The sequence below is a fragment of the Mandrillus leucophaeus genome, unplaced genomic scaffold (genome assembly GCF_000951045.1).
Source record: "Mandrillus leucophaeus isolate KB7577 unplaced genomic scaffold, Mleu.le_1.0 Scaffold224, whole genome shotgun sequence".
Lineage (NCBI taxonomy): Eukaryota > Metazoa > Chordata > Mammalia > Primates > Cercopithecidae > Mandrillus > Mandrillus leucophaeus.
In genome coordinates this window covers 3,629,213-3,641,807 of record NW_012102299.1, presented here as the reverse complement: position 1 = coordinate 3,641,807, position 12,595 = coordinate 3,629,213, and the positions used below count along the sequence as shown (strand labels likewise).

Genomic DNA, 12,595 nt, shown 5'->3' with positions numbered 1-12,595 from the left:
GAAAAGCCACATTGTCATCAGAACTAGGATCCTAGTAGAAAATAGTTTAGGTAGCGTCTTTAGATCATAGTATATCTTTCAGCTTCCTTTTGAAGTTATAAGAATTTCTTTTGAAGAATTAAATGGGAAAGGTAGTGAATGAGCCCGGGGAAATAAAGAAAGCTCCACAGTCTGGCATCTGACAGATCTGTAAAATGAGCCGAATACTGGATATCTGGCATGAACATGGTTTCAGAGTGGGATGGTTTGATTTGTTTTTTCTTCTGAGCTCACCATGACCAACTTCCAGATCTCAGAAAAATTTCAGTATGGTAGAGTGAATGTCCTCAGCTGACAACAGTGCCTAGAAGCAAGAGTGGGGACTTCATCAGCATGTGGTCCAAGCTGATAGTAACCTGAGCCAGGTATCCCAGAGCTGAAGGATTCTTAGTAGTAATAGCCATTAGCATGTCTGTTTCTTGGGTCACACTGCTTAATCTAACTGGTTGCTGTTTATGTCTATTCAATTGTCATCTGGAATTGCCCTTCAGCATGACCCTGAGGATTCCGCTTACTTGTCTCCTGTGTTAGATCCCCTAGATCCTGTATTGAAGTGAAACACAAAATCAGAAGCTTTTTGAGCAATGGTTCATGAACCATTTTGGTTCATTTTGGTTCATTTTGTTGCAAACTAAACTAAAATGTTTTTATTATATTATCAGATTTAATTTTTAATTAGTCTGGATTAAAATTTTAGGTTTTTTGTTATTTAGCTTACAATTTTGAAGGCATTGTGCAAGTATTGTTTTTTGAGAACTCCAAAGACACTTTGAATCCCAATCTTATATGTGATACCTAATTTTATTTTCTCTTCCCTGGAAGGCTGTAAGATTTTTCTCTTTGCATTCTATGTCCTTGTATTTCCTCAGTTTGGATGTGCTTTTGTTATGCCCAGACTGTTAGTTCCCCAAAGAAGACCACCAGAGACCAGAGTCAAAGCCAAGCGGCAAGGATCTTTACTACAAGTTCGAACCTGGTCCCTCCATTCCACAGCATACAAGAGGGCCTCGAACAATGCCAGCGTTTGCTTTTTATAGCCCGAGAGCTACAGGGGAACAAAGGAATTCTTTTGGTTCCCGCGCTTTCAGTAAAACTTTGAACGGCTGTCTCCTTATCGGAGACTTTCCAGGTGGTGTTTGTACTGGGCTCAGGGAGTTTGAGAGCTATATGGCGATATGTGGTGGGATGGGAGGATGGGATGTGTTTGTACTGGGCTCAGGGAGTTTGAGAGATATATGGCGATATGTGGTGGGATGGGAGGATGGGATGTGTTTGTACTGGGCTCAGGGAGTTTTTAGCCCGGGGCTGAGGAATGTGCCCAGCTCCTTTCACTTTATTCCACTTATATCAGTTAGCAGTATATATTTCAGGAAAATTTTTCCAACGTATTTTGTAAGTAATTTCCTTTTCTTTCTTTTTTTGTTCTCTTTCTAGAGGTCTTCTCACTTATATGTGGGACCTCCTGAACTCATTCCGTAATTTTTAATATTTTTTCCCATGTTCTATTTTCTCAACTTGCTGTTCTCTTTTCATCATTTCCTGAACCTGTTTTTTTGTTTTTTATTTTTTTTTTTTCAAATTTTCTATTGAGTTCCTCACCTCTACTCTTACGTGTTTTTGTTCTTTGATTTTGTTACAGCACTTCTTGTTTCATGGCTGGCTGAAATGTTTTTCTTATTTCTCTGAAGATTAAAATTACAGTTCTACTAAAGTTTTTTCTGTTTTCTGTTCACATAAGCTCTGTTCCTTCTAAGTTGTTTTTTATTCTGTTTATTTCTGTCTACACCTTTCATATTAGAGGTGACCTTCGGATATTTGTCCATCCTTGGCAGTTGTCATTTCCTTTTTTTTTTTTGAGATAGTCTTGCTCTATCACCAGGCTGGAGTGCAGTGGCATGATCTTGGCTCACTGCGACCTCTGCCTCCTGGGTTCAAGCGATTCTTTTGCCTCAGCCTCCTGAGTAGCTGGGACTACAGGCACACGCCACCATGGCCAGATAATGTTTGTATTTTTAGTAGAGAATGGGTTTCACCATGTTGGTCAAGATTGTCTCGATCTCTTGACCTCGTGATCCTCCCCCCTTGGCCTCCCAAAGTGCTGGGATTACAGGTGTGAGCCACCGCTCCCAACCCATTTCCTCCAATGAATCAGATCCAAAAGTGGATTAAATACTCTGAGTGCTTGGCTTGGGTAGCACTTGTTACCTCTAAGGAGACTTGCTTGAATTCTTTATATGATGTTAGTCTTTCTCCTTAGGCTGGTAAGGTTGAAAGAAAAGTCTCTTCCAATATTGTCCTTGTATATTCGTGTCTTAAAACATCTCTTTAGTGGTTTTAAATATGTGTGTGTGTGTGTTTAAGGGAGAAGTGTGATAAAAGGGCTTTTAAATTTTTTGGAAACTAGGATGTCCCTATTATTTTACTAAGCCTCACAGCAAATACCGAATGAAGATGGGGGGAGGCTAGTGGGAAGTCTTTTCTTTTCCTTGTGGAAATGAGTTTAAAGGATTTTATGACTTGTCCATATTCTCACAACTGTTGAGTGGATAAATCAGAATCTGAATGTGCAGAAGGTGGATTTTATAGACACTGACTAAAGATGTGTGCCCTGGGGACAAAATAAAGCCTAGATAATAGCTTCTCTGACAGTTCGTGAGGATCTGACAGTTTCTGGTCTGTATAAGTGAAGAAGGAATCAATAAAAGAGATATATCAAATTATATAATCAAATAAGCAATATTACTTGATTATATAATTTTGAATAAACATTTTAGTCTAACCAGAGAAGCTTGTTCAAAATCTGTTAGTTCTACTTCCAAAATCAACTTCAAGTCTGTGCATTCCTCTCCAACTCCACTGCTACCTTGCTAGTCTTCAAATATTCACTAGTAGTCTCTTGGCTTATCATAATAAACCTCCTACCTGATGATCTCACCTCCATTCTTCATCTCTTCTTACAAATAATGCATATGGAACTGAGAAGAATCTTTTCTAAAATTTATATCATCCCCTTTCCTTGCTTAAGATGTTTTAAAGTTTTTCTTTAACAATAAAAGGTAAAATATAATTCCTCAGCATGGTCCATAAGGCCTGAATAGGCTGATGTTTATCCACTTTTTCAACATCAGCTTTTGCTTCACTCACTGTGCTCCAACCATAATGGTTTTATTTCACATTTGAAAAAGTGCTGGGAGATTTCCTACTTTAAGGATTTGGCTTATGCTATTCTCTTTGCCTGGGATGCTCTTCCTACTACTGCCAATTGATTGACACTTCATCATCATTCTTCAGAACTTATCTTAAATTCCCTTTTTAAGAGTCTGGCATAATCTACGCCCTCGGTGAATTATATTCTTTGTTTCTTTTAATGTTTCAGATTATCTACATGTAATTGCTAAACTATTAGAAAATAATCTAGAAAATCTGAAAAGCCATTCTTTTCATTGTATGCATTTGTACTTTTCCAACCACAATGTCAGAAGCATATTGTCAGATGAGAACGTGCTTTTAATTCGTAAAGTAAGGTTTTAAGAACCCACTTTGTGTGAGATAGTGAAGTGTGCTGAAACAGCACTGGGGGCTTGGGCTTTGCTGCTAAGTTGAGGAGTCACCATAGCCAAGTTAAATTGCTTCCATGGACTTCATTTCCTCTATCTCTGAGGTACAAAGACTGGAAGGAGACAATTCCTATAGACCTTTCTGACTTACTATTCCAAAGGTGCGCTATACTAAAACACGGATTTCAAATGATTTTCCAATACAGGCATACCTTAGATATTAGCAATTCAGTTCCAGATCACTGCAATAAAGTGAATTTTGCAATAAAGTGAGCCAGACAAAAATTTGGGTTTTCTTGTGCATATAAACGTTATGTTTGTGATATACTATATTCTATTAAGTGTGCAATAGTATTATATCAACAAAACAATGTACATACATCTTAAATAAAAATACTCTTGCTAAAAAATGCTAACCATCATCAGGGCCTTCAGCAGGTCCTAATCGTTTTGCTGGTGTAGGATCTTACGTCAATGTTGATGGTTGCTGACTGATCAGAGTGGTGGTTGCTGAAGGTTGGGGAAGCTGTGAGGATTTCTTAAAATAAAACAATAATGAAGTTTGTTCCATCAGTTGACTCAAGAACATTCTTGTCCCAAAAGATGTCTCTGTAGTGTGTGATGCTGTAAAACTTCTCTCAGAATTGAAGTTAGTCCTCCAAACCCTGCCACTGCTTTATCAACTAAGTTTATGTAATATTCTAAATCCTTTGCTGTCATTTCAAAATACTTACAGCATGTCCACCAGGAGTAGATTCCATCTTTAAAAAAGAAAACACTTTTTTTGGCTCATTCATAAGAAACTCTTCACCCATTCAAGTTCTATCATGAACTTGCAGTAATAGAGTCACATCTTCAGAGTAGATTTAGCATAATTCTTGTGAACCCTAGGATTTTCAGAATGACGAATGAGATTTGGCTTCAACTTAAAGTCACATCTGCATTAGCCCCTCACAAGAGAGTCAGCCTATTCTTGGAAGCTTTGAAACTAGGAATTGACTTCCACTCTTTATGAAAGTTCTCGATGGCATCTTCTCCCCATAGGAGGTTGTTTTAAGTACACTAAAAATCTTCAGAAGACCCGGATAGTGGGAGGCACTAACCGGATCTTCTGTAGCCTGCGCTGGCTGATCTCAGCACAAGTCTTTTGCTCTTCCTCCTCTTGAGCAGCCGTGGCTGCCAGGGAGACCCAGAACCCCAAGGCTGGGGTGGCCCAAGTGCAGGTGGTTTTGGTGCTCAACATCAGTGTGGTGCGGGGGCTACAGGACATACTGAGGACCAACCTGGGATCTAAGGACACCATGAGGACGCCTGTTTCTGGTGCTGGACAAATCAAACTTACTAAAGACAACTATGTGCCGCGTCACAACATGCAAATTCACGAAGTGCAAATGCTATTAAATGTATTCTTAATAGCAAAAGTAGCAACAGCTCAGGATGATATAACCGGTGATGGTATGACTTACAGTGTCCTAATAATTAGAGAGCTACTGAAACAGTCCGACCTCTACATTTCTGAAGGCCTTCATCCCAGAATAATCACTGAAGGATTTGAGACTCCAAAGGAAAGGGCCCTTCAGTTCTTGCAACACGTCAAAGTAAGCAGAGAGATGCACATAGAAACACTTAAGAGATGTGACCAGTACATCTCTTCATACTAAAGTTCATGCTGAACTTGCAGACGTCTTCACATAGGCTGTAGTGGACTCCATTTTGGCCATTAAAAAACAAGATGAACCTATTGATCTCATAGAGATGAAAAATAAACCTGAAACTGATGCAAGCTTAGAGGCCTGTTTTGGATCATGGAGCACGGCATCCTGATATGAAGAAAAGGGTGGAAGATGCATACATCCTCAAGTGTAGTGGGTCATTAGAATAAGAAAAAAGGAAGTAAATTCTGGCCTTTTTATTTACAAGAGTGAAGAGAGAGAAAAAATCATAAAATCGGAAAGAAAGTTCATTGAACATAGAGTTAAAAAATAATAGAACTGGCCGGGCGCGTTGGCTCATGCCTGTAATCCCAGCACTTTGGGAGGCCGAGGCGGGCGGTTCATGAGGTCAGGTGGTCGAGACCATCCTGGCTAACACGGTGAAACCTCATCTCTACTGAAAAAAACAAAAAAGTTAACCAGGCATGGTGGTGGGCGCCTGTGGTCCCAGCTACTCAGGAGGCTGAGGCAGGAGAATGGTGTGAACCCAGGAGGCAGAGCTTGCAGTGAGCAGAGATTGTGCCACTGCACTCCAGCCTGGGTGAGAGTGAGACTCTCTCTCAAAAAAACAAACAAAAAAAAGAACTGAAAAGGAAAATCTGCGGTGATTCAGATAAAGGATTTGTTGTTATTATCAAAAGGGAATTGATCTCTTTTCCTTAGACGCTCTTGCAAAAGAAGGTGTAGTAGGTCCGCACAGAGCTAAAAGTAGAAATATGGACAGGCTGACTCTTGCTTGTGGCAGGGTAGCTCTGATTTATTTTGATGACCTAAATCCCAACTGCTTGGGACTTGCAGTTCTTGTGCATGAGCATACATTGAGAGAAGAGAAGTTCACCTTTATTGAGAAATGTAACAATCCTCACTCTGTCATATCATTGATCAAAGGATTGAATAAACACACACTCTCTCAAACCAAAGATGCCATCAGAGATGGCCTGAGGGCTGTCAGAAGAGCTATTAATGATGGCTGTGTAGTTCCAGGTGCTGGTGCCGTGGAAGTGGCAATGGCAGAAGCCCTAATTAAATATAAGCCCAGTGTAAAGGGCAGTGAACAGCTTGGAGTTCAACCATTTACTGATGCATTGCTCGATTATTCCCAAGGTTCTTGCTCAGAATTCTGCTTTTGACCTTCAAGAACATTAGTTGAAATTCAAGAAGAATATTCAGAATCAGTCTGCTCGTGGATGTGGACCTCAACATAGGTGAACCAATGGTAACAGCAGAAATAGGAGTATGGGATAACCATTGATTAAAGAAACAGCTTCTTCACTCCTGCATTGTGATTGCCACCAACCTTCTCTTGGTTGACGAGATCATGTAAGCTATTAATAGAATGTCTTTTCTGAAAGGTTAAGTTGAAGCTTCGCTGTACTGAGTCTTGAAGACTCTGCAAAGTGATCCTGAGGAATATAGCTGTGGAATTTTTGTCCAAGCTTCAAATGGTTTTCAAAGGAATTTTCTTTTCTCATGTGAAAAAAAAAGAGAGAACACTGGAACCTAACAGAATTTTGAAGTTCTGAAATAACAATTACAGTATTTTTTAAATTGCACTGAAGTATGAGCACATAAAGCAGGTCCATGTCTGTCTTTTACCCAGTGAACAGGATGTTTTGCTTTAGCTGCAGTTACATAAAATTCCATGTGAGAAAAGCATGTTATCTAGCTTATTATTAAATATTTATTGAAAAACAAATTTTAATGTTTAATAATTTCTTATGAGGATGTTTGTTAAATTATCCAACAGTGTCCTATTTTCATGTATTTAGGTTTAAATAAATTTTGTGCTAATGTAAATAACACTTATGTAATTTAAGATTTTGAAAGCGTCCCTGTTAGTATAAATTTCTATTTGCAACCTTATTGGATCAGTTGGACTTTTCCTGCTTTTGAAATAGCTTTGCTACAATACTCCCCACAAAACATTAAGCTGTAGTAAATGAGAAGAAGAGTAAACTAGAGGCAAGGGAGTTGAAAGAGTTGCAAGGGACAAGTGGCAAAAATAGAAGAAGCAGAGGTAAAAGATGATGGAGGGCGTGGGGACTAAGGGCTAAGGCTATTGGGTGAAATACGAGATTCATAGCTGACCATATTTTCAAGCCTCTGAACTTTTTGCTTGTGCAGCATTATCCATCCCAAACCCTCTAGTGTCGTATTTTTCTCACCCAAATTACTGTTCTCTCCTACATATTTCCACAAGATTGTTTATGTACAGTTGGTCTATTTCTGTAGTCCTCGAAGATGAAATGTGTGATACTATGAACCACACCCATATAAGACAGTGAAGTAATTGATAAATGCTGTGTGTGTTCTCACTGCTCCAGCAACTGGCCATTCTCTGACCTGCTTCCTTCCACTTCAGCCTCCCCATTCCCTGAGACATCCCAATATTTGAGGGCTTAGCAGTTATCTTCAGTGAATGTGTAATAAATATTAAGTTAAAACCTCAAAACAAAAAATAAAATATGTTGCTTAGTATCTAGCCACCTTTGTCAGCTATCCTAGCAGATCTTTTGGCTAACTCGCTGCAACTTCTGTGTCAAGCACTTGCTGCCTCATCTTGTACTTTCGTGTTATGAAAATGACTTCTTTGCTTAAATCTCATGAACCAAACTTTTGCCAGCTTCTGACTTTTCTTCTTTAGCCTCCTCACCTCAGTGTATAGTATCTTATGGATCATTGTATGGTCTTGCTCTGGATTAGGCTTTGGTTTAAGGGCATGTTGTGACTTGTTTGATCCTCTATCCAGACTTCTCGAACTTTCTCCATACCAGCAATATAACAGATTTACTTTTTTATTTGTGTGTTCACTGGAATGGCACTTTTAACAACCTTCAGTAATTTTTCCTTTGCAATCATAATTTGGCTAAAGGTTGGAACAAGAGACCTAGCTTTGGGCCTATTTCAGCTTTCAACCTGTCTTCCCCTCACTTAATCCTTTCTATTTTTTGATTGAAAGTGAGAGGCATGTGACTCTTCCATTCATGTGAACACTTAGAGGCCATTTTAGGGTTATTATTTGGCTCTATTTTATTTTATTTTTAATTTATTTATTTTTGAGGCAGAGTCTCACTCTATCACCCAGGCTGGAGTACAGCGGCACAATCTTGGTTCACTGTAACTTCCGCCTCCCAGGTTCAAGCGATTCTCCTGCCTCAGCCTCCTGAGTAACTGGGACCATACAAAGCTAATTTTTGTATTTTTAGTAGAGACACGGTTTTACCATGTTGGCCAGGCTGCTCTCAGACTCCTGACCTCAAGTGATCTGCCCGCCTCAACCTCCCAAATTGATGGGATTACAGGCATGAGCCACAGTGCCCGGCCTGGCTCAATTTTAATATTGGGATGTCTCAGGGAATGGGGAGGCTGAAGTGGAAGGAAAGAGGTCAGAGAATGGCCAGTTAGTGGAGCAGTCAGAACACACACAGCATTTATCAGTTACTTCACTGTCTTATATGGGGGTGGTTCATGGTGCCCCAAAGCAATAACAGCAAAGATTACTGATCACAGATCCACAGATCACCATAATAGATATCATGATTATGAAGAAGTTTGACATATTGCTAGAGTCACCAATATGTGACACAGAGACAAAAATCTGAGCACTCGCTGTTGGAAGAACGGCGCTGATGCACAGATAGCCTTGTTCCACACAGAGTTGTTACAAACTTCCAATTTGTAAAAAACACAGCATCTGCCAAGCACAATAAAGTGAAATGAAATAAAACAAGATGTGCCTCTTCTGCCAAAAACTGGAACATTTTTCAAAAATTTAAAGTGAATCTTAAAATGTATACTTTTTTATTTTTGTTAATAAAAACTTCCTTGAGTAGGCTCAGATTTGTCGTCATAAGAATATTTTTGTTTTGATTTCATTCCAACATTGAAATTAAACCGTTTCCTAAGAATACCAGCTGCCATGAGGGATTCGTGATCTGAAAGTACCACAGAAAGCAAAGAACAGAAAATGAAAACATGGCGATTAAATGTCCATTGGATGAGTCATGTAATGGTTGCCCTGAAAGAACCTGAAAATGAAACATCCCTAAAACTATGAGAAGCTAAAAAAAAAAGTGCTGACTAAATATACACTTGCCAGTAAATGCGTGTAACAGCAGCCTCCAGCGTGGGCATGAACCAGTATTAAATTAACAACCACAAAATTACTCTATTGATTAGCCTATTGCCTCATCTGTAATGCCAGGACTTAAATCTGAGAGCAAACACTAGTAAACAGGGTTAGGTTGTACTTTACAGTGATTGGCAGCACTATGGGAAGTCAGATGCCAATGTTTGCTCATTCTAATATGTTAAGAACCTTTTTCCCTCCCAACATCACCATGGAAAGCTGTCCTCCAGGAAAATCATAGGTAGATCTAGATCCATCACATTTTAACTACAACTGTGGTTATAGTTAAACAGTGATTTAGTATTTTACAAAATCTAAACTATGTTGACTACTAATAATATGTTACTAATTATATTTTTGGAGAAATCTCACTGTCGAAACTAGGACTAAACCAACTTATAAGAACTTAAGAAAGACGTGGCAAATAACACTAATAAGCAATGAGTCTTATTCCACGGGTTCTTTTTTTTTTACACAATTCTCTCTAAAGGACAATTGTTGGATAGCAGATGGAGATTGTTACGGCATTGACCTCAAAGGTTAATGATGTATCTTTAAGTATTCATTACACAACTTTAACAATGCCTTACACAGTGAAACATTTTAAAGTTTTCAAAGGGCTTTCACCTTGACCGCTGATTATATTGTGAAGGACTGAGTAATGTACAGTGTCTCAAGCGTATTTTTTTCTTCACAGCATAATCCTGACATGTTTAAATATGCTGTAAAAGTATATTGGATGAATTAACAAATTTGGTCCACACAACAAACTATGTTAGGCAAACACAGAAGAATTAGTATACAATTTTACATATCTAGAAACAGTTTCAGTGATTTGCTAGGATGTCTTAACTATAGATAAAATCCTGAGAAGGAGTAAAGAAGTGAAACAGCCAACGAAAATCTATAGACATGGAAATTTTCAAAGAACACGTACATTTATTTCAACACTGTTATTATACTTATCAGAAATGATCAATAAAATATAGTAGATGAATGGAAGCGTCAAATCAGGATTCATTTTTTTTTCAGTTTTTAGATTTTACTATTTGTACCCTGTGATATAACTTAGTTTGTGGTTGTTTGTTTGTTTGTTTTTATCCACAGGGGCCAACATCACTAACTTTTTTGTGTGTTCACTTTGAGGATTTATCTTTATCTTTGAAGGGTTAAGGAAGATCATATTTGAATCTTTCTTAAACCCTTTTATGTCTTAAGTAAAGTAACATTTCCACTGAGTCTTAAAAGATAAATGGGTTTGAATGCCAGTTTTAATACTGGGCGAAGAGTTTTTCAAATCTAGAAAACCACATGAGCAAAGTCCCGATGTGAGAAACCACTGAGGATATACAGGGAAAAATAAGTTTGGTAGATTCATGAAATACATGGAAAGAAAAAGTTTCATGTGTGAGAATTACATTATGAAGCACCTTGAACACCAAACAGAGCACTTTGTCCCGTGAACAGTAGGAAGCTACAGTTGGTTATTGAGCAGAAGAGTTGCAGTGTAGGTCACTGTTTTGTTTTTAATAATAATGAGTTCATAGTCATATCCCTGCTATAGTGTGACCACATTGGTGACAATGACAGAAAAGGAGGGTGTGTGTGCGTGTGTTGGAAGCAGGACTAGAGTAAGAAACTGGGGCAGGATTACCATCTGAAAGGTGGTATTTCAATAGTCCAATTAAAATGGAAAACGAACCTACTACTTGCTAACTTGCTAGGTATGTAAACTAGGACAAATTACTTCCCTCTAAGCCTTGTTTTCCTCATTTGTATCCTATAGAATTATTGCTATAATTAAGTGAGGACTTGTATATACTACAATTATTAGCACCATGTCAGATATATCGTGGCTATTTCATAAATATTTATAATTATTATATCAAGCCAATTAAAATATGTTTTGGGGGAGAGGAGGACCTTAAAATTACTTATTATTACTGTGTATTTATTTTCATTGACAAAAAGTGTATGTATTTATGAGGTAAAATGTGATGTTTTGATATCTGCACATGGTGTGGAATGATTATGTTAGAGTTAGCTTGAAGTCAGAATTATCAGAAATGATCAACAAAACATAGTAGACACATGGAAGCCTCAAATCAGAATTCTTTTTTTTTTTCAGTTTTTAGATTTTACTATTTATACCCTGTGATATAACTTAGTTTGTTGTTAATTAGCTTGAAGTCAAGCTAATTAACATATTCTTCACTTCACATGATCATTATTTTTTTGTGTGATGAAAACATTTAAAATCTTTCTTAGCATTTCAAATATACAGTACATTATAATTATAGTCACCATGCTATATGATAGTTCTCCAGAATTTATTCCTCTAATGGATATGTTTTGGTAAAATATTTTTGTTTTTTCTCAATAAAACTTTCTTTCATAGCTGGGACATCCTATTTGACAAAGGTAACAACGCACATCCACACGTCTTTCCTAAGACTATCCTCTTGGCCACTCTCAGCTAAGAAAGCTTGGCTAAGGGGGCCTATAACAGTGAGGTCATGTTGTCACCAGGAGCTTCTGCTATTCTGCACTATACAACCAGAAAGACAGCAAACCTATGAAAGAACACCCTGCTATGGTTGAGAAGCCAGGCATGAGCTCTGCATATTTGTTCTCCTCCAACAGTGAGTCAACCATGATGTTCACTCATTGAGGAGTGTTTGCAGACACTTGGTGTTAATTTATCTTCTTGCATTTCTTTGACCCAACCTGTATATAAGATGGAATGGTGAGACTATTTTTTATTATTTACCACGTTTCTCCTCCTTAAATGGTGGAGGCCTTCTCATGCTGGAGACCAAATAGGAACTGTGACACATTTCAATGACTGGAAATGGTAAGACCGGAACAGTTATGTGTTAGGAACAAAGTATGCAGCAAGCTTTTATGGTCAAGGAGATTCCATTCTACCTTTAGGACTGGTTTTATCTTAGCAGTACCCAAGAATGATTATATGCTGGTCCTAGAATGTACAATAAATGCACACAGTATTGGAAGGTATTAATTTTTATTGTTGTCATCCATAACTAAAAAACAGTGACCTGTTATGGTCAGACAATGTATTAAAAGACAGAACATTGAAATAAATAATATTATTTAATCCACACACTTACTAAACACTAGCCATACACCAGGCCCCT

At 38.0% G+C, this 12,595-nt stretch overlaps 1 pseudogene; it reads left to right on the top strand.

Moving 5' to 3' along the window:
- Positions 1 to 274: 274 nt before the first annotated feature.
- Positions 275 to 6,632, top strand: LOC105540668 (annotated as a pseudogene).
- The last annotated feature ends 5,963 nt before the right edge of the window (positions 6,633 to 12,595 follow it).